This window comes from Anas acuta, chromosome 1 (assembly GCF_963932015.1).
Source record: "Anas acuta chromosome 1, bAnaAcu1.1, whole genome shotgun sequence".
NCBI lineage: Eukaryota > Metazoa > Chordata > Aves > Anseriformes > Anatidae > Anas > Anas acuta.
Window position 1 is genome coordinate 176,002,837 of NC_088979.1, and position 23,136 is coordinate 176,025,972.

General features: G+C 35.8%; 1 protein-coding gene across 5 annotated transcripts in view; it reads right to left on the reverse strand.

Annotated features, from left to right (window-relative positions):
* The window catches only part of IMMP2L (inner mitochondrial membrane peptidase subunit 2), a 474,976-nt gene that overhangs the window by 204,161 nt on the left and 247,679 nt on the right, over positions 1 to 23,136 (reverse strand). The window lies entirely within an intron of this gene.

Below are 23,136 nucleotides of genomic sequence, written 5' to 3' on the forward strand. Positions count from 1 at the left end.
GTTTAATTGCTTTTGTCTTTAGCAACCAGAGCATTCACAGTTTTTTAATTATTTGTTTGGGTAGGTCCTAAATCACTGCAACAGACACGGACAGGACAACCATCATTTCCTTCCGTGGTAAAGCAGAACTGACTGTGGTAAACACTGTAATCTGTAGAATTTACATAAACACATTAATTAGCCTTCCTTTGTTTCTTTCCAAAACCATATTAAAATACCAGACACAGCTGCCTCTATGAGAGATTAAATTCATGTCCTTTCTAATTCATGATGTCACCCCAGTCACAAGCAATTTCCACTAGTTTTACTTTTAAAAGAAAGACAACTAATGAAAACATCGCTATAAAAATTTACATCTGTACGTTGTGCAGTCATTCTACAAAAAATTTAGTATTCACTTGAGACTCCTTTCTCACTCTGCTGGGTAAAGATATATAGGCCAGCATTCCTGAAGTTAAATCAAACTTCACTTCCAATAAAATAGGCAGCTATTATGGAACAAGCTAAGAGCTTCAGCTTTTATTTATTTTAGAATATTGCCTTCTCTCAAACATGGGGCAAACTTATTTAACAGAGTGTTCTGTTTAAGGATGAGCCAAATAATTTGGGGTTCTTGGCCTCTTGATAGGGGTGATCAGTATCGGCAGAACACTTTATATGAATGGAAAGTAGCATTATGAAAGCATGATAAATAATGAAATAAAGACAATGGGCCAATGTGATGGCCAAAGGGACTTCTAATTCTCTGTGTCCCGTAAAACACCAGAAAAGCCCTCAATCTGAAGAGGAGTAGTAAGAGAACAGTAAAAATGAGTAAAATTACAAGACCATATGATAGGAAAAATTGTTGCAAGGAGGAAGGCTGAGGTCTGCAGGGAAAAAAAAAAAAAAAAAAACTTTGTGAGTGGAAGCAAAATCAAACTAGGAATGAGGAAAAGTAGTAAGCAGCTCTGCCATGTAACACACACATCAATGGCTCCTACATGAGTCTCACTTTTTAACTCTGAAACATGTGCATTGGGTTTTCAGTCCATTTCTGACAAATAGAGACAAAAATCGATAATTTTATTGATACTGTTATGATTTCTGGCACATTGCAGTCAAGAAGCTTATACCTGTAATGCTTCAACATGTGAGGGCTGAAGAAAAAGGAGAGAGATCTCACAGAAAGTCCATCATCATGAGAGAACCCACATGTCCTAATCAAGTCATATCTATTAGGTTATCTTAAAATGAAAGTATCTTTATTCTTTACCTATGAATGAGAACATTGTAGTCAGAATTATATGCCACTTACACACTTACAGCACTCTTGACCACAGTAAAAAATTTAAGAGGTAAGAAAGCTGTGTGAGCACACACTTTTTCATCTATTCCAACATAATAGTATTTTTAAGAGAAATGTGCAAGAGGATGTTCACAACTGAAAAAGAAAATTTAAATATATATATATATTACTGAAATGCTAATTAGTCTCAGTTACATAGCGTTATCATTTTATCTAATGATCACAGATCTCTTTAACAATCAGTAGTGACAGGCCTGGCAGTACTAACAACATTTACAAAACAAAGGATGAGCACTAATTCAAAGAGTACGGGGAACAAATTTTTCTCAAGACCAGGCCCTAAGTCTCTGTCCACAGAGAGTTATATTTGCAATTCTCTGCTCATAAACAAATGTTTAAAATGCATATGAAGGATTTATTATACCATACACAAACATTATAGCCATTATTATCTTCCATTCCCACTCTGGAACTGAGAGTCAGTCCTCACTTTGGAATGGACTCACCTCACTCCAGGGGCACAATATTGGCCAGCACTGATGTTTAATTAAACAATTAGCTCAAAGGTTCTGAATGTTAATCATAAACTAATGCTCACGATAAACCAACTTTACTGTGCTGCCAAAATACATATTAAATGCAGAAAGACAGCTCTAATAAAATATTAATTTTACAAATTTAAATGCACAGTAGCAAGGAAAAAAAATCGTCAACATCTTTGGTCACTCTGCCACACTAAACCTACAAACTTTATAGATTTCTTAATTACTAGCTAGTTGGCTATTGCTATATAACTGTAGTACCAAAGGTCTAAAATGGGCCTGGGGCCCCCAAATGAAGAAAACATTCATGCTCTTCGTGCTCTACACAGCTTATGAGTTAAAGAAGCTGCTTTGTAAGACTTCTAACTGCATGCTAGATTTGTAGCAGTAACTACATTAAGCAAGCTATTAACCGCAATGAAGGTGGACGAATATAAGTAAGAATGTCTATTGCTCATGACATGAAATGTTGGCAATCTGCTCTAAATGGCCACACTTCAGGAAAGCATTTAACCATGTACTGAAGGGCTCTCTTGGCTGGGACTACTTGAATTGAGCCTAAGTGCTTTGTGGAGTTAGGGCCAGATAAAAACATGCACAAAAATGTAAAAATGTGCTTAGAGAACTGATGCATTCAGCTTCTCTATCATTTAAGAGAAAAAAAAAAGAACAGAATGTACTCAGCAACTATTTAGTGATTTACATATACATTGACAGCCACACCTGAAGTTAACAATGAACCTACATAGTACAGACTGTTCTCTGCAAGGCAGGGGTGAGGAAGATACAGTGATGTATATTGGGATGACTGTATATTTATAAGAAATGAATGTGAGAAGCATATTATTGTTCTACATAAAATCTTAGAGTTTAATAGAAACTTTGAAACACAGACAACCATGCAAAGGCATCTAAATATCCAGAATCCTTAGGCTGAAAATCTCAAATTATTAAGGAAGCTTTTGGAGAAGTTTATGTATTTCATATGTATGTTCGTTATGCTGTCACTTCTCTGAAAGCAATAGTACATGCGATTGTCTTAAGGAAGAAGCAGAATTCTTCATATTCTGAGTATAACATCACGATGAAGAACAAACCTAAACCAAAAATCTTTACCAAAGCCTCTTCATAAAATCTAGGAGGTGTCTTTCAGTTTATTGTTCTATTTTATTTAATTTTATTTGCACATATTTTTAAGATATTAATGGCACACTCTTTGGAGCAAACACTGCTATGAAATCTGGAAAGTTATCAAATAAAAGTTTTTAGTCTTCTATTATTATTGTTTTTTTATTTCTCTCTCCTCCAACAGAAACACACCATACTTGAGTGTATAAAATCCTCAGGAAAGTAATATTCACAATTTATACCCCAAAGGAAAAGTTTCAGAAAATGCAAACAAAACTAAAATTTTAAATGGAAATATAAAGTCAAATCTCTGAATTGGTCAAAGCAGCAAGAGATAATATTAGTCTAAAATTAGTCTATTTCTGTTCTATTTGTCTATTTGTATTAGTCTGTTTCTGTTTTATTTGTAATTTTAACTCCTCATTTTCTATTTTCAATATACCTTACTAGAGTATCATAGTACCACACCTTACTACAGCACCGCTATGTAGTTACTACAGATGCAGGTAGACTTCCTATATACAGCCTAAATGTGTAATTATGTTAAAAGAGTGATCTGAAAAAGCAATGACATTCAGTGGTCATTATCTCATCTTCTGTCAATCGAAAAATGGCCAATGTTGCTAGCAACAATGCAAAAATACTCTGTAATTAACCACTTATTTTTGTTTCTAGAGGTATTATCAATTCAAAAAAGCAAAAGATAAAAGGGAACACGCATTTCCCTCTAATATCTTTTGTGTAGCTGCTAACTACAAGTAGATAAATAGATATATCACAAATAGATATATAATTTCCTGATCTATGTTACTGGTTTTATACATACTGTCAGCTACTGAACAAGTTTAATCTTTTCATTTGTTTTCAGCCCTTAAATAAGACTAAATTTGTCACCATATATATCCTCATATAGCCTGAATTTTTTTGTTCTTTTGAGGCCTAAGTCTTCAAAGGCTTCAGGAGAGGAAGTATTGCAATATTCAAATTTCAATTAAAAACCACTCTTTCATGTCATAGAAAATAAACCTCAGCCTCACTAAATACCATAATTAAAAGTGTAACCAATTGTTTTCCTCTAATGAAAGAGGTATGTGCCTGGTTAGTCCCACTTTACCTCTGTCCTCCAGCATTTCTGGTGCAAAGGAAAAAAATAAATTTTTAATTCGGAAAGAATATTTTGATTTCAAGGTCTAGTTTCCAGCTTTTACAATTGCCTATTTTATATATTCCATGTGACGAACTGGTCAAGTTGCATCCTAGCACTAGGACGAAGAACCAACACTGCACATTTTCTGACTAATCCAGAATCTCACTCTCAGATGGTTGTTGTCTCTCATTTCTACAAAATAAGTCATCACTGCCAGCGTATACACATTTGCTCCTCTGCTGACATAGTTCTACAGCTTAAAACAGGCATTCTCTCTCTTGCAGTACATTACCTGTTGAAGAGAAATAAAAGACAGTACAAATTCTTTATTCTGTAAGGCTAGATAATCAGATCTATTTATAATACCTGCATAAGACAGAGTCTGTATTTCCTCACCTTTAGGTAGGTACCCATCTTGCATCTCTTCCTTTTAGAAGTCGTGTTTTGATCATAAGTGACCAACAGTACAAACAGACGAGATTCTGCTAGTATCGTGTTCACTGCCTTTAATATTTTATTTTCTCTCCGAAAAACACTGTAAGTAATACATCCTGGTGTATATTTACACTTGCCTTTTTTCATTGCTGTGTCACATTGTGGCTTTAGTCAGCCTGAGAGTAATAAAGCCAGATCTCTCTTCCTCTGACACTTCCAATTATAACTCCCAGCTTATAACAGGAAAATCTTATTAGTTCCTAATTAGACTTTGTACTACACAGTTTTGTTTCATTCACCCTTGCTTCTCTGACTTGCCTGATTTGGCTTTCCCATCTTCTTCTATCTGCCAGTTTCCTGGCCTTTATTTTTATACTCAGAGAAATATTTCCTATTGCCTCCAAGTTAAACCACAGTTCAATAAAAATGTCTTTCAGCAGTAGCACTGATCTGAATTACACTAATCCAAGAGGGGGGAAAAATGCTATTTTTTCTGCCAGCTCGGCCTCCCTATCCAGTTTATCATACGAGTTCTTGTGCCAACAGCCAGCATCAGGGTGAAAACAAGCCTGGGAAAGGAGGATGTGCTTTTTTCAACAGCGATGTAATCTGCAGACACTTCAGAAGCATTACCCTGCAGTTCTTCACTAGCCTCAGCCCGTCTAACACCTGATTGCCACGGTCTTCTCTTAGCCATTAGCCTTTATCTCTTCCTGGCTGCAGCACTTGGTGGATCCATCACTCACTGCATTCTTCCGGGATGTTAGGGGAGTAGAGCTCTGTCTGCTCGTTGCCAGTACCAAATATCAGCATGCAGATAGGGCTGAGAGGGCGTCAGAAGAGTAGGAGAGCCCATGGAGGCAGTGGGAACAAGCAGTTGTGGATGGGGGAAGGCTGGAACAACTGCAGCAGGTCATCTTATGGCCCAGTACCAGGGCTTCTGAGGTACACAAAGAGCTTGCTGCTGTCAGGACAGATCTTTTTCTCCTTGTCCCTTTCCCTGCTGTTACTGCTTCTCTCCCCTGTTCCCTGCCATACACTCCTCTGGGCATTGCTCAACCTGGTAGGAACTGCTTGCACCCTCCTCGGAGCAAACAGCTACCCCAAATACAATGACTGACAGTATGCACATAAGCTGGGTGACAGGAACACTCAGCAAGGAACAGAAAAGGATGAGAGAGATGTGAAGGCACACTGGGAAGCCTTCAGATGCTGAGGAAGCTCAGTTTTGAAACCACAGCCTCAATTTTTGCTGAGACATGCCCAAGCAGACCAGTGCAACCAAGGACAATGGTTTCTATTGTGTCTATTTTCCCTAAAAAACAAACAAACAAACAAACAAACAAACAAAATTTAATAATTTTCTCCTCATTCAGCCTGAATGCTAGCAGCTAACATGTCCCTTCACCTTACCAGGCTGTACATCGAAGACATATATCCTAGCAGCCACCAATATCTTCCTATCTATTAACAGTTTTTTAATCTAAGTCACTGGTATATCTAAAGATAATTAGCCAAATCAAATTGATAATATTTTGGTATTTTAAATTAAAGGTTTGTTTTTATTTTCAATATATTTTTGTTAAAGTAGCAAGCAAATTATAACTAGCAGAAGCATCTTTATTCTCAAAAAGCTTCACTAACAGGAATACTGCTTTTCCCCCCAAAAAATGTGTAGCTCTATTTTGCATCTCTCCTCCTTCAGAGCTGCTTTATTTAGGAGCTTGTAATGCAAATGAAGAATTAGTAATATTAATAACTAATAACTAATCAATGTATTTGAGATACTGACTATAAACAAAAAGGAGTGCCAGTCAGCATTAAAAATATTATTGTAGATGTCGATTTAAATGTTTAAAAGTCAGGAAGGTTTAAATAATTAACTCAGCCACATTTCACAATGTGATCTTATGGCAGTGTCAATTGCCTAATGGATCAATTAGAAAAGATACCACATTTCTTCAGAAAAAGCCTAGAAGGAGAAAAAAATAATATATATTTATATACTCGAATAACACCCTGTAGTACTGAAATAGACATTCACCATCTCATAGTGTTAGAGCACAGGCATACTTGCAGACAAAGAAATACATCATTAAATGATGCATCTTGTCCAAATATTTATGACTTAATTACTTATTTGTATAAAGATAAACTTCTCCTTTAAAAAATCATGAAACTTTAATGAGGACAGGAGGCAGCAGAGTGAGCAGACTTGTGAAAAGAGCTCTATGTTTAACTCCAGGGCAGCAGCTGAGAAAACTTCCTTAGTTATTACGTGACTTGGGAAAAGAGGAAAAGAGAACAGGTTCTGACACAATTAACCTTTTGGCCATATAGAAAAGTTCTCCAAAAATAAGTGCTGTTTTCTTCAAAGCCAGAATTTGTACACCTTGCAAACTCCACTCAAACCAGCAACCCTTCAAAACTGATAAGCCCACAAAGAAGAGTAGTTATTTTTATATTTTTTTTTTTCAAAATAAATATTAGAAATGCCAAAACATATTCCTAACCTGCATATAAATTTTATTTATTTGGAAGAAATGATAAGAACACGCATTATGTACCAAAACTGATAGAGGAGCAGAAGACATAGATAAAAGAGCAAAAAGGGGGTAGGTATGGGACAGAACTTCTGGAAGTGATAAGGTTAGTTTACGCAATGTGGCAGATGCTTTTTGTGTCTGTGTGTGTGTGTGTGTGCACTTAACTGAGTCTTGTGGATCATGCAAAACAGTATCGAGAATGTGTGAAATGGATTCCAGGATTAAGACTTAACAAATTTATCTCCTCCTGAGCCACCTAGCATCCTTATGAAAAGATGTATTTTTCTTTCTGTTTTAACTGCAACATTCTACATTTGTGTAGCAAATGGACTACATTTGTTGCTGCAGGTAATTGTGCAAAAAGCTATCCAGGGAAATTTTCTGTGTGCCCCAGCACACTTTTCATTTTATAAATTCCCTGTCTGATTACTGGCCCTACTTACTCTCAGCAGTACTATCCATCCTTCATCTTAGCTGTGAACTCCAAATAGGATCAGAAAGAAAAGATTTGTTACCTTATTTATTTTTTTTTGTCCATTGTTGTAGGAAAATAAGCCCAAGACTGTTCTCCAATACAATGACACACTTTAAGTGTTCTGTTCTGTAAATTCCAATCATTTGTCTGCACTGTATGTGTTCCTGGTTTAGAAATGAAATTTTCATTTATATATATTTTGGCATTACTTATATAACTTTGCATTACTTATATATATTTTGCATTCTTATCTCATACTTCATCTCCATCTTTTCTTAAAACAAAGAAACAGAGATTTGTAAGTTGGGCAATAAGAATTCTGAAATAAACTCTGGCATCAGCTATATAGTGCCTATCTGGATACCTTTTCCATCTTGCCATTTTTGACTTGCTTCTGCACGTTTTTCTAAATAATTCAGACATTAGACTGAACCCTTTGAACACTTATTGAACTTTGAACACCAACACCACAACCTATTATTTAAATGTATATTAAACCTTTCTACAAGGTCAATTTTTAAGGCATCAAAACTAAAAACAGTGCAGCTGGTCACAAGTTGCCGTATTAGCCTAATGACACTTCTGAGATTAGAAACAGAAATTAGAATATTGTGAATTAAATATATGATATTAAAGGACTATGACACCATTATAAAATATTGTAAGACTGATTCTGCTAAAAGTTTCTGTGTAATATCCATCAGTGTACAATCTACCATCATGACTATGATGAGCCTTCTAGTCCTATCTTGTGCCTCTCACTTTAAACTGCATTAGTTTCAAGACAGTCATCAGACAGTCAGTAATTTTCCAACTCTGCATGTAGCATATACTTTTAGAACACAACATATAGAACAACAGAGTGGGCTAGGGAGGTAAGTTATATTAGTATCTTTAAAACAAAGCAATGTGAGCTGCAAGAAATCTCCACAATATTACTGGAAAATAACATTTCCTACGTTAAGTGTGTAAGTATGGATTTAATAATTTGGGCAAAATTTTGAAATGAATATGAAAATATATGGCTATGTTTCAAATAGATGACAAAAACAGAAATGACACAAGAAGGCTACTCATATAAACCACCCACATGAAAAAAACAGAAAACTTGAGAGGCAGGTGTTGTATGATATAGCCTCAAGTTTCACATGAAGAAATGAACTGCAATAAGAAACATGAATGAAATGAGGACGGTTTCAACACTGTTTTCATTAGTTGATGGTACATTTTTCCCCTGCAGTAAAAATTACAGAAAGGCTTAACTGGCTAGACTAGCAAATAATGTTACCCAAATCATCCTTTTTAAATACATCTTTTACACTTGAAGAACAGCCTAGTCAGCAGACTGAATACAACACCTCTTAGTTCTGACAGTAAGGCTAGAAATGGAATGATAGATAGAACATGCCCAAACAAAAATTAATTTTGTATTTTGAAAGAAAAAGAATAACATAAAAGAAAAGGCTATAATTGCTTGAAGAGATACAGTATGGTGAAGGCTATATAAAATAACATGCAAGGAAATAAACTAACATGGATTTTAAATACATACATGTAAGTGGGTTGATGCTAATGTTCATAAGCCTGATATTTTAGCTGTTTGGTCTTGTGCAAAGTTGCCATGTTTGGGTTCTACTCATGGCATAGTCTTCTGTACATGTATTTAAAACATATTTAAAAACAAACCTGAAAACATCATTATTATCCAACAATGTAAGCAGCACTACAGATGGACTACAGTCCTAAAAGTTAATCAGCCAATTTTAAATAACAAGATTTAGAATCAAGAGAAATAATCATCTGTCATGCCAAACAATATAATTTTCTTTCCTTTATACATTAAACCAATGTCTCTTTTCATAAGCTGATAAAAGAAAAGAAAAATGAAAGCTATAAAATTTGTCAGTTTTTATTACTAGGAAAAAGAAGTTCTTATCACAGTGGAGCTCGATTTGAGAGTACCTTGTATAATATGGAGAGCCAGGATTGAAACTCAGAGTCATACTGCTAGATCAGGATGGCCCTCCTTTCAAGATAATTAGAATTAGCCTAATTAAGTGTTTTCAAAACCCTCTTGAACATGTTTACGCATGATGTTGTATGCATTTGACACTGTTTGGAACCACCTTAGAGATCTGTTTTCTGCAGAATTAAGAACGTATACCATATGTTTTATTTACATTCATTTATATATATATATATTATTTAAACAAAATGTACTTATATACATATACATACACCTGGGAGGATGAATAAGTTTAATAACTGACTCAAGTTCCCAAGGCAATCAAAATAAGCTTCTATGGTAACCAGGTGCACTGTGGAAGCAGAAAATACTAAATTGCAGAATATCACAGCCACAAGGAACTAACTTGTATATGTGGACTAAATGTAGATGACAAAAGAATGTGAAACTAGAATCAGGCCAAACGTTCTTCTAATTAAGGTCTTTTGTCCAATACAGAATAACACTAGATGGAAAATGGGATCATCCCACCTGCAGATACATTTGTGTTCCCTAAAATCAAATTTGTTAGAAATGCATATGCACACACACACTTGTGCACACATACACACATAAACAGGACGGGGAAGTGTTTCAGTAAATGTTATCCAGGAGCACATACATTACATTAACTGTTAACTGTTAAAGCTGCATATCTAAAAATATAACCTCTTTCTTCTCTTCTTTTTAATGGACTTGTTTTGCATTAATATCGCTAAAACCAAGACATAAAATTCTGAGCACACTGAAATCAGTAATTCACAAAACTCTCTTCAAGAAAACTGACATATTACCCAGGTTTTAATTTATATATACTGCTCACTAGTATTTATTTTAGCTTATGGGTAATTTGGAGAGTTTACAATAGGCCTTAGAAAAGTGACCATAGCATAGCATATTGGTACGATGAAAGCCACCATTTCACGATTTTCATGGCTTCAAGAAAATCAGTCGTAAATTTGTCTTTATAAAACTTTAATTTTGAAACCCATAATGTAAAAGGTTTTATTACACCATCTATCTCATCCCCTACAAATACATCGTGGAATGATTTGTCAATGAAAGTGAGAATGATTCTATGCTTCCTTGAGATGTTATCAATAAATTATTGCAAATTAGCTACCAAATAAGCCCCGTGTTGTTGTTGCAAAATGTTTCATTTCCACAAGCTCTTTAAAGAGCCAGAGCATTATCCCACTGAACTACTGAAATACTGAATTATGCAGTAATAAGGTAAGGTATGTGTTTATAGAACCTACTGAATGCTTTCAAAAATAAAGACCTACAGCCTTTCATTGTTTAAAAGCAGTTTCTCTCTCTCTTTAAATCCTTTATAAAGCTTATGAAAGATTTTAATATTCCCAGGATTTAGACACAGGTAAAATAATAGAAGTATGGTTCTCAGAACAAAAAGATTTGCCATGTATTATAGAGCTCTCTAACACCAGAGCTCTTCTGAAAGGGTTGATTAATCGTACTATTTAAAGGTTGTGACACATTTATGCTCAAACTAATACAGGCAGAGTTAGTAATTCACAGTTACTAACCTATGCAAAAGATACCTCTCATGTCGGGACACTTGTTTTTAAATTCTGAACCTTTTTGAACCCTACTCGTTGCTTTCAGTTGGAGCTAGTTAATAAGCATACCTTAATTCTTTAGTGATTTGTGTGGTAAGAAAAAAAAAAAAAAGGCTTAATTTGTTGTTGTTTGCATTTGCATTGAAATTTGTCATTTAGGTTGACTCAGAAGAACCATAAAAACTGTATAGAATAAGGATAATAATTCATATTGTACCTCTCCTTAGCCAAGATCATAAAACTTTAGACTCCCTTTAAAAAAAGCAATCTGCAGAACATTTTTTTTTAAACACAGGAATAATGGTTGACCATAAATATACTGAAGGTGTCAGCCTAATTTATAAATAAATATTTAAATGTGCTTTAGTAAATTCTCAACATAGACCTTCAAGCTTTATAGAGACAAAATTTATTCAATGCACAGAGTGGTATGAAAATTTGCATAGAGAAATGCTGGATGTTTGGTGCCACAAATACCCTAGAGCCCTTGGAGTACAATTGTGCTGAAAGTGGGCAAGGAGAAGGTCATACTGGCACATGCCACATGGAAGCTTCTCTCACCGGTTTATCATAGCCACAACATTGACTTTTCAATCCATCTGCCTTGCAAGCTTTCCAAGCATTTACCCATGAATTACATGCCTTGCTACGTCTCTTTCTGCCCTTCCATCCCACCAAAAAGAAGAAAATGTGACTGCACTCTTGATTTCGCCTTCCCACAATTTAAACAGAAACAGGGTTTCACCATCTGACTCCAGAAGCATTGCAGTAAGGAGGGCAGGTGTTGATCACACAGCACGTGTCCATACGGGCCTCCCCGGCTGCCCCACATACAGTCTGTATGGAAAGAAGGGAACCCTACCAGCAGATATGGAACCCATCCTTGGGCTGACAGCTGTGTCCCAGGGTCAGAGTGGCCATGTGTTCAGCACTGTTAAAGCAGACCCCTTCAGAGGGGTCTTTTAACCAAAAGCAATAGAAGAAATGGATGCCACACAACCAGGAAGGCCCAGCTTTTCCTCTGACATCTCTGAAAGTGGCTTGTGCTAAAGATGCCTTCACTAAACTTGAGCAAGAAGCAGAGGATTGAAATATTCATCCCTCAAGACAGAAGCTAGCAAAGACAAAGAAACTAGCCCAGACAAAGACATGAGCTGTCAGCGTCAGTCAAAACTTCTATCACCTCTTCATGACGGGGGGTGGAGGGGCAGGTGCTGAGCTCTGCTCTCTGGGGACAGCGACAGGGCCCAAGGGAACGGCATGGAGCTGGGACAGGGGTGGGTCGGGTTGGGTGTTAGGAAAAGGTTCTGCACCTAGCAGTAGGTAGTCAGGGACTGGGACAGGCTACCCATAGCACCAAGCCTACTGGAGTTCAAGAAATGTTTGGACAATGCTCTTGGACATATGGTCTGGTTGGACTACTGTTGTAGCTGGACTACATGATTGTTGTAGGTCCCTTCCAACTAGAGATATTCTGTTCTGTTCTATTCTGTTCTTCTTCAGACAAAAGTAGCGTCGACTACTTTCTTTCAAAATGAGGAGCAAGGTGGGAGAAAAGAACTGAATGTTTTTTGCACAGCCACAAAGGGGAGGAAAAGACTGGGCACTGGGAAGATGAATCAGTGGAAAATGAGACTCAAAGTCTAAGGTAATTTATGATTAGCCAAGTTAGGAATATTCAATTAAAGGTTTTGAAGTACAGTGTAGACAGCAATGAAGGTTTTGGCTTGTTTCCAAAAGCAGTTGCACTCACACCCAAGACTAAGAGAGAGTCTCAGGAGAGGGTAGCGGAATTAATGGAATTACTAGAATCTCCTCTCCTGGTCAAAAGTTAGTGCTCCTGCCTGACATACCAAATTATCCACCATTTAGGTCACTCTTGAGGCACATTTGTAAATGACAATATAAAAGTCTCCTTTATATTAAGTTCAATATTCTTCATTTGAAATAACAGTAACCATGATAAAAATATGTGGCCTGAGAGTACATTTAGCAAAATCTGACACTGAATCAGTGGCTTGATTTCTCCCTCTTCGACCCAGGCATTTTAACTTGTTGGGATTTCAGTTTGAATGTTATTACTGTTTCACTAAGGCCAAAACTATTTGTGTTCCGGTTCCTGAAAGCCCATTTGGCACAACATTTGAATTAGCAGTAATGAGAAAAGTACGCTCTTCCATCATCAAGTCTGTTACCATGATGAATCTCTCTCTGTAGGAAAACCTGAAATGAGTTAATGCACTTGCCTATTAAAGCCACTTTAAAAGATGGCTGAATACATAGGTGGCCTATTCGCTAGAGAAATTCAACCTAACGCCCAATGAAAAAATATAGAACTATCTAAAAAGTGGATTTATTACTATTTCTTGCAGCTACTCGTAGAAAAAGTAGATGTCACCAAAACGAAATTGCTAAAGGATTGTACCAAAAAAAAAAAAAAAAAAAAAAAGTAATTTTGGGGTAGTTTTTGCCTTTAAGATAATGAGGTTTATATGTTCTTTTTGTGCATACAAGAATTTTTGTGACTTCCATGTAGCTGAACCTGGAAACCCTAATTATCTGTCACAGCAACTGAAAACAAACAAACAAAAACACTTGAGGTTACTGAAAACATTACCTGAACAACAGGTATCGGGTGATCAAACTGGTAGACAGGAACAAAAGGTATGGTAAAATCTAAGGCCTTTGGATAAGAATTAGTTTCAGAGAATATTATCAAGGTCTTTACTGTTTTCAAAAATATGAAGAGAACTGGAAATCAAAGGGTATAATGCAAGATGTTAATTTCATTTTTTCTCCTGATTTTTTTGCACTGCCACTCAGCTAGTAGTAAGTAGAAATAGGCAAACCACTATTATATAATGGTAAGTAAATGTAAATTACTGAACTAATATTTTCTTTACTTATTCTTGCTGGGGTAAATATTGAGAGAAGGTGTTTTACAACTGAAACAACAGTGCTCTCTCCAGATTGGGAGTTAGAAAATCCCATCCTTCCAAATATTCCAGATTATCAAAGACAGTTTAATAGAATTTAGAATATAATAGATAGGGATGGGATTTATACTGAAATCTGCTAAGTAAGGTTTTTAAAGTACTGAAAAGACCTTCCTAAAATGGTAAGTCTAGCCCCTTCTTCTATAAGTGTGAAGTTAGTTATTTGTCAACATACCTCTTTTACAAATATAACTGTATCTTCAAAGGCTGGATATTTTGGTTGGTTGGTTGGCTGGCTTTGGTGGTTTTTGTTTTTGTTTTTGTTTTTGTTTTTGTTTTTGTTTGTTTTGTTTTGTTTTGCTTTTGTTTGTTTGTTTGTTTTGTTTTGTTTTTGTTTTTTGGTTGGTTGCTTTCATCTGGTTTGTGACTATTTTGGTTTCTTCTTGACTGTTTTTTCTATCCAAACTATTTTCACTGGAAATTTGTCTCAGGATGTAATGACTCAAACTTGAAGACTTAAGCAAACAAACAAACAAAAGCAAGCAAACAGAAAAACACCTCTCCTAATTTCCAGACTTAAATTTAATCACAGTCACTTACACGTTTGTTCTTTGGCTAGCTTTACCTCTCATTGTGTATCAGCAGAATGTATTTATCAGCAGGAATCTTATTTTCTCTCTGATTCTCCTACACTAAACAAGGCAAGGTTTCATAAACTGCTCTGTAATGTGGGCTTTGCCATCATCTAAATAGTATTTAATTGCATGTGTTCCAGCTTGAGTTCACCTTTTTTTCAAGCATAAAAACACAACTGAATGAATTACTCCAAATGAGGTGTCCAAAGTAATACTAATTCCCTACTGCTACTGGAATAAGTCTCCCAGTGCATACTACGATCATATTTGCCTTTTTCACAGCTGTGCCACTTTGTCAGCTCATACTTCTTGATTGGCCAGTAATACAGAGATATGTTCTCCTCCTCAGTTATTTCTAAGTAATATGCCCACAACTTACAGCGGAATTGCATGTTATTGGCTCCAAATGACCTTTCATCGTAGACTACTTGGAGTGTAATCCCATTTCTATTACTGAAGTTCAAACAGTCTTTCTGAATGATATCCCTATGTTCCTCTGAGATGCTTATCACAGGAAAAATTCCTTTCTCCTTTACTACCTCCTCCCCACAGTGATGTCATCATAAAAGTTACTTGGGAATGAAGCATTTTTTACCGTATCTACTGCTTTTTGTATTTTTAACCAAATATTTAATTTCAGCTATAAAAAAATAAAAATAAAGGTAATAAAGATTACAAATTTAATTATTAACTCTTATGTGTCCTCCAGTATCAAAGGCATTTACAGCTCCCACCAGGTAAACTCATACTCTTGTACCAAAACAAATCCTCGCTTTTTCTGAGAGTTCCTATCCCAGTTATTTTATAAAAAATATTGATTTAATCTCTTTTGTGATAATACTGATGAGAGTGGGAGGCTGAATGCACTCTTTTGGAAACAAACCAGTTACATCATAAAAGAAATTGTCAGTATTACCAAGCACCGAAGACCTTATTTCTTGCTGCAAACATAAATTTAAGGATAATGAATAGCAATGCTTTTAGTTTACCTTGAGACACATTATGAATCCTTGCAGTAAAGCAGCAGAAAGCAAACATAACCAGTACAGCACTGAAAAAATACAAATACTAGGGAATATTAAAAATTGATATTTCTTAGCTGAGACAACTGAGGCCTGATATCTCTATGTAATGTAAAGACATTTATTTTCTTTCACCAACTAGGTCAAGCCAATGAAATGTAAGCTTTACCACAGATGTCATTCTCTCCCTTATAAAATAGTCAAGGAGTTAATGAGGAAAATCTGTATGGGACTGCCTGTGCACAGAAATGCACAAATAAATCCCTTTAAAGCATGTTAGCTTTAAAAGTAATTTCTTGTCAACTACAATGGCATATGAACTACGCAATGCATATTAAGAATAATTACACATCAGATAAACCCCAAACTGCTGACAACTTAAGGTTCTTCATTTCAAAACATATCAAAGTGGTGCTAACACTTTCAAAGTATAGAATATATTTCTGTTTTTACAGAAAATAAACTTTCTGTAGCACTGTTTTTGCTGTCACATCATCCTACAAAGTCATGGGATTTGTATGCCTGGAAAATGGGAATTTCTGTCTTTGTCTTCTGTCCCACTTGACAGAAAAACAAACTTATAAACTAATTCAACTATTGGAAATGCTGAATAAGAACATTTATTGACCACAGATTTAATTTTCCTACAGCTCCCTGTCAATCTGTTAGATTACTACAACTCTCTGATACTTGCAGTTTATTTGTGAACAATTCCAATATTTAAGGAATAGTTTGGACTCTGTTCCAAATAATGGAAATACTTACACTTTATATACATATCCCCTCAAACCAGACTGTTCTGGTGGTACTAAAGCAACCTTTTACTTCTGAGCATATCAATCAAGAACATGCAATTTATAATAGGGCGATTTTGCATTCACTTATTAAGACAAGTGTTTAGTCAGTTCTTGACCAAAATACAGGTGCTATTCATATGGGGAAAATGTGCTGACTCTAATATAATGTAAATACATTTGTGAGTTTGCAATCATGTCTTCAAACAGTAATTTTGCCAACACAGGCTCACTTTCTAAAGAAATCTGGTCAACTGGTTGAATCCATGGCCACCTTCACAGAACTGTTTTAGCCATTTTTATTGGATAGGCACCTCTTTCTATTTCAAATTAACAACACATTTCATTTTAGAACTCATATCTGATACTACCAAAATGGTACAACAGATTTCTCAAGTGTCCTTAGAATAGAGGCATGCAAAGTGCCTTGTTTTACTGATTAATACCTTCATTCTGTTGCGTTTTTTTGTTTTTTGTTTTTTCTAGTAGGAACAAAGCAATTAAAATGCATACATACGCACTCCTGAAATATAAACAGATGTGTACACTTTCATAACCATGTAATGCAATAGTCTTCAACTGTACTCCTTAAAGAAGTGATGTTTCTAAGCCTCTTTTGTCTCCTTTGCCTCTTTCTCAGTGCTATAATGCAATTCTCAGCGTTTGAGCACCAGACTTCAAATGAGAGATCTATTCAAAACATGCACAGACAAAATAAGTGGTTTCCTTAGTAATGGGAACTATGTGAAAGCCTCTGAAACAGCTCCTCCTCCAGTAAGTCATTATGTACACGATCCTATCTACTTCCAACTTATTAATGTAAAGATAACTTTTGAAGTATACCACAAAATATATTTCATGTGCACCCACAGTTTTTGGCAGTCGAATAACAGAGGAGAAGGAAAACATTTACTGCATTTGTAATTAAATAATTTGTTTGTTTGTTTGTTTGTTTCTAACCAGTAAGGATGTTGTACGTTCCTATGACCTTTTAATTAATATTCTAGATCTGCAAGTTGTAAAAAAGGAAATTGCGTAAGTAAAGTACTAAGAACTTCACCTTGGTACCCAATACACTCTAATAGTTTAGTGTATTTCATTATCATTACCTAACCATATTCTGAACACACACTGCCCATATCCATGCTGTTTCTTGTCACTGCCAAAATAACTTCATAACAATTATCCATGACCACAGTTTGAGAATGCTATTGATAGCATGAGAAAATTACATTTCTCTTAGTCTCATAGAAAAAAAAAAAAAAAAAAAAGTTAAAGGAAAACAACATTCTAGTTCTAATATTTAGCTTAGTGACTGTGTTTCTACAGATATCTAAATCAGCAATGTAACTCATGCAAATAGTTATGAAAAGCAAATAATCTAGAATTAGTATTATTGTCCATCCATTTTTAATATTAAACCATGATAAACTATAACAAAAACGTCTGTTCATTTTCACTCAAGTTTGAAGTTCTGCCCTCGATGAGCACACTAAGGCTTGCCATATATACTTAAAAAAATAAATGTGACTTTACTGGAGGAAGAAGCTAAAAACCATTAAAAAAAGATTTGAGGGGGAATGAGGTTCCCTCTCACTGATCATCTATTATGTTCCACACCACAAAGTGTTAACAGAAAAAGGGTCAATATGTTTTGCATAAAGAATCAGTTAATTCTCCATAGAAAGGAAAACAGATTTGAGCAAAGAAATGAAGAAAATCCTCTTGATTAGGCCACAAAATTCACGACTTACCACCACCTGTAAGAACTATAACAGGTCACAATCATTATGGAAGTTCTAGACCCCATATTCAAATCATTCCTGCCACCATTTTCTTTATCAGCTGCAGACACTGATTAACTCAGACAACCATGGCACTTTAAGGTATATCCCATGCATGCACTGGGTCCCATGAATGACAGGCAGATTCTTATAAAATCAGCAAGAACACCTCAGTTTTCAAGAGCTACCATTGAGAAGATACCAATAAATTATATCCAACTATTACAGCTTACAAAAAAAGAGGTATGACCACAAGCAAGACATTAACATACAGAGATGCGATCAGTTCTAAAGCAGAATGCATACGCTGAGCTTGAGAACCTCTTTACAGGTCTCATATTTCATCTACCTAATCCAGCTGCACGTAAGAATTCTCTGGCTGCTTTTCACTACTTCATCTTCATTAAGTTTCCCACGCGGCATAGTGAGGTTGTGGTTGCTACGTGTGACTCATTCCCAGCCTTCGGTGGATGCTGCTATGCCAGAGAGTCTTGCCTATTAAAATAGAGCCAGGAATGAAAACCAGAAGAACTCAGATATCCCTCTGAGTCGGACCTGATAGGTACCAGTATAAATAAAACACGTTAAGACTTTTTCGATCTCAGACTATTCTTGAGGAAGTCTAACTAGAGCACTGGGGCCTATAATGGGGAATTAGACTATAGTTCTTGCCTGGGATCTTGTCCTTTCTGTTTCATCAAGCACAGTTGCTACATGAATAGGTAAATTTGCTGGAATATGCAAAATACCCTTGATCACCAAGATAAGCATCAGCTCATCACCACTGCTTTCATTCATCCACATCACACATGACTGAATTTGCCTGTACTATTCAGTTCCCTTTACTACACAGTTCCAGATTTTGCCAAGTCATACAGCACCTTCTACTTGCATAGCTTTTAATGAAGTATCTAGTGCTTTGTGGAGATGTGAACTTTTCCTTATATGAAATTCTTTACAGGTTCATGGCCTAGATTTGTTTCCATCTGCTTTATCTCTATCCTATCAACACTAACTCTGAGATCTGATAAAACAGAGTCAGCAGCAGGTTAAGTAAGGCAAGTACAACACTTTCCATTATGTGGTACAACTGCATTTAGAAACTTGAACTCATTGTTGGCAACAAGCCTTTCATCTTCAAAAAAGACAAAGAACTAGAGCTAGAAACGTTGCTTTTACTTGTGCACTGAAAAAACGGTTCAATCGCAGAGGGAGACACATTAATAAAAGTTACTACTTGTCTGTATGGAAGCATAGCCCTTAGGAAAATGTGAACAGTTAGTTGCCGTAATACCTAAAAGTGCCCAACAGTGTCAGGTTAACGACACCGCATAAGCAGCACTGAAAATGCTGCTAGAACAGGGTTACAGGAAGTGATGGCACTTTTTCCTCTTCCAGGCAAATCATGCCTGACAAGTGCCTATAATTAATAAGTCAATTAATAAGTTAATTGATGAAGTCACAAGATAGATTTTCTTGAATCCAAGCAATTCTGACCTTCATTCAGAACAGAACACCGCCCCTCGCCTGACATGGAAGAGACATGAGGGGAATGCAATGCAGAACTGGTGAGCTTTCCCCTCGAACATCAGCTCCTTCCTCTTCTACACTAAAGGCTACAGGAAGGGAGAGTGAAGTGCAAAGAGTCACCACTCACCCCTCTTGCCTGCCACTGTGATGCCTCAGAAAGCAAGAAAGTGGCACACATATCCATAATTGATAAAGCTACTCAAATTGTGTCTGCTTTTTTACATGTGAACATAATCTGTATGGATAAGCACTTGAGAAGAATTTTTTAATTGCTAATTGTAGTATAAAGTGTTTCACCCTGGAATTTAAGTCAAATATTTGTAATGGTTGGGATTTTTTTTTTTCTATTTAACTGCATAGTATTTATTTCACATTTTAACTGCAGTTGCTGCATTCTAAACACAGCTGTGTACTCAGAGCCTAAGAGTACCAGAAATGGTCTCTGCTAATTGCCTGACCCACAGTAAGCCTACAGGATATTAAAGCCTAGAGATGCTCCACCCTTGACCTTAATGACAAAGGTTCTGAAATCCCCTTTCAGTTTTACGAAGAATGCAGGCACAGAATCACTGTATTTTAATAACTAAGGTTTTTATTCATCATACTAAATGTTTAAATAAATACTTAGCTTATTTTCATGTGGACCCAGTAATCAGATGCAAAATAATTACCTGGAGCTAGCACGCTTTACTTTCATTGTATCTCTATCAGTTTGAGTTTTGTTTTTTTTTCTATCCCATAACCAAATAAGCTACATATATATAATTCTGTTGAAATAGATTACACTGCTATTTTAAAACCACCATGCATCACAGTGAAATCAACAGGAAAATAACTTAATGAACCTTAATCATCATGACTGTATTGTTATAAAAGGTATTTTTCACCTGCAGAGAGTTCAAAAAAAATTATTCCTTAGCATTAGCTAATTAAAAAAATCAATTATTTCATTTTTTATGAAACAGAACTCTATTATGATATAATAACATTTTAACTAATATGAAAATGTACGCCTATCAAGGAGGTATTTTAATTGCATGTATAGTCTATCATAAAAACTCACTTTCTTTATGCAAGTATATTTTAAGCTGATTTAATTATTTAGCCTTCTAATTACATAGTCCATACCAATCAACCAAAATGAAACACTTATATAATCTTAAATTCACATGTCAAATCACTGAATATGTTTCTACATGAGTCTCATGTTAACTAGAACGCCAGATTTTTACATGAACGACAGTGAGTATGTGAGGTTGGGGCAAAACCCAAGAGACCTTTACGTTGAACAACAGCAGTCCCTACCTACTCCCTTTTCTCCAGATCTTCATTTCTCCACTGGATGAGATCACAGAAGTAGCAGTACTTTGTTGACTTTAACCTGTTCCTATTTTCCATTTGGACGAGTCTTTTTGAAATTCTCTTATTTTTTTCTTTTAACTTCTCTCCCTCTCACCCCCAGGGCCACTGAATGCCTAATAGCTAGAGCAAGGGTTTATATCTTTCCTGGGCCAGGTGCAACTACCCATGTGGCTGGGATCAGGCAGAATTTCCATTTTCCTATGGGGCTACCTTGGCAAGAAGTCTTATTTTTCTGACTTTTGGTTGTGCTTTCTTAACACATCCTGAGTGCTGTCCCATCGGAACCAGGCAGCAGGGAAGGCTGATAGGTTCACTTTGGGAAGTTTACCATAGTTCACATTTGCATCTCACAGTGATGAACATTAAAATACTATCAGAGGTGCTTTGAACCACCTTCTGGGACACAGGAGAGACAAGGTTTCACTGGTGAACCCTGAGGTCATGAAAAAGTGACATAAAATCTTTACAGCCTGAGGTGTTCCCTCCTTCCCTGTCCCAGGCAAGAAGTAAAAGGCAGACAAAGATGGGTTGGCCCCAAGTGCTTTTGTTATATTACTTTAAGTCACAGTAGGAAAAAAAAAAAAAAGGCTATAATAAGGGAAAGGGAAAAAATGGAAGGGCCACACAGCCTTCCTCCCACCCAGGTGTATTGCATGTATTTTCAGCCTGTCACTTAAATGCCATTATTTCATATATGCTCAGTTGCATGGATGAAACCTGAACTGCACACATCTTTAAAGAATTTGAAAAGTTGCTCTCTGTACTTATTCTAATTGCACTACTCACAAATTTGATGGAGACCTGAAAAAAAGCTGCTTTATGACAGCCACAACAATACAAGCAGTGGTGAATCAGTCAGGATTGGTTTTGCAAAATTTCCCCTAACCAATTAAAACCGACAGAAATTTATTGAAGAAGTTGGCAGTACCTTAATTCACTTTTCATAATAAGTGATTTTGTGAAGTTTAAAATCATTTTCTTGCAGAATAAAAACAAAACTAATGCAGTCCGTGATCCCAGAGTCCAAGTGAATCAAAGTGATACACAGCATTCATAAAACAGTAACCATTTTATAGGAGAAATCTGGTCCTACTGCTGTTGCAAAAAGTACATGAATTTACATTGTTTGCTAATCTTCAGAAATTTTTCATGTTGTTATTAGAGAGGACCACAAGGCTTTCTTTCTTCGAACACAGCACACATGAAATGAGAACCACATTTCACTGTGCTCCACTAGAGGGTGGCCTGTCCCACTCAGGGCTGGAGTGCTGAATGCATGCAAGGCAGCCAACACGTAGTTCTGACCTGTTGATAACCAACTCTCTGTATTTCCCTTTTGTTCATCTTCCATTACGAAGTACTTTCCTTCACATAAAACACTATGCACAATGAAAAAGCTTCTCCTAACAGCATCTATATTGTTTTGTATATCTAGAAGGGATAATAAATTTCAGTGCAGACTTCCCTTAAACACAATTAAAAAAAAAAAAAAAAGTGAATTACTTTACAGTGTTTGAAAAATCCGTAGTTTGTGTGCTCTTGGTTCACAGAGGGGGAAAAAAAAAAAAGGAAAAAATCTTCACCAAAGAATATGACACAAAGAAAAGAGAAAGGAAAAGGAAGGGAAGAAGAAAGGGAGGAAGGAGGAAAGATAAAATCTGTGTAGCCCTTTGTTTATATAATTGGATGGCCAAGAAGAAGACAGAGATTAAAAGAAAGTGATTTTATTTCGGTGACCCTTTCCCTGGTTTATTCTCAATTTTTATTTCTCAGAAAGGTGTATCATTGCTCTTACTTCCTGTTGATAAACATACGCAATAAAATTTAATATTTCATTAAATTTGGGAAAGGGGGAGTAGGAAAAATCCTTAGCTTTCTTAAAAAAAAAAAAAAAAAAAGAAAAAAAGAAAAAAAAAGGCAGAAAAAT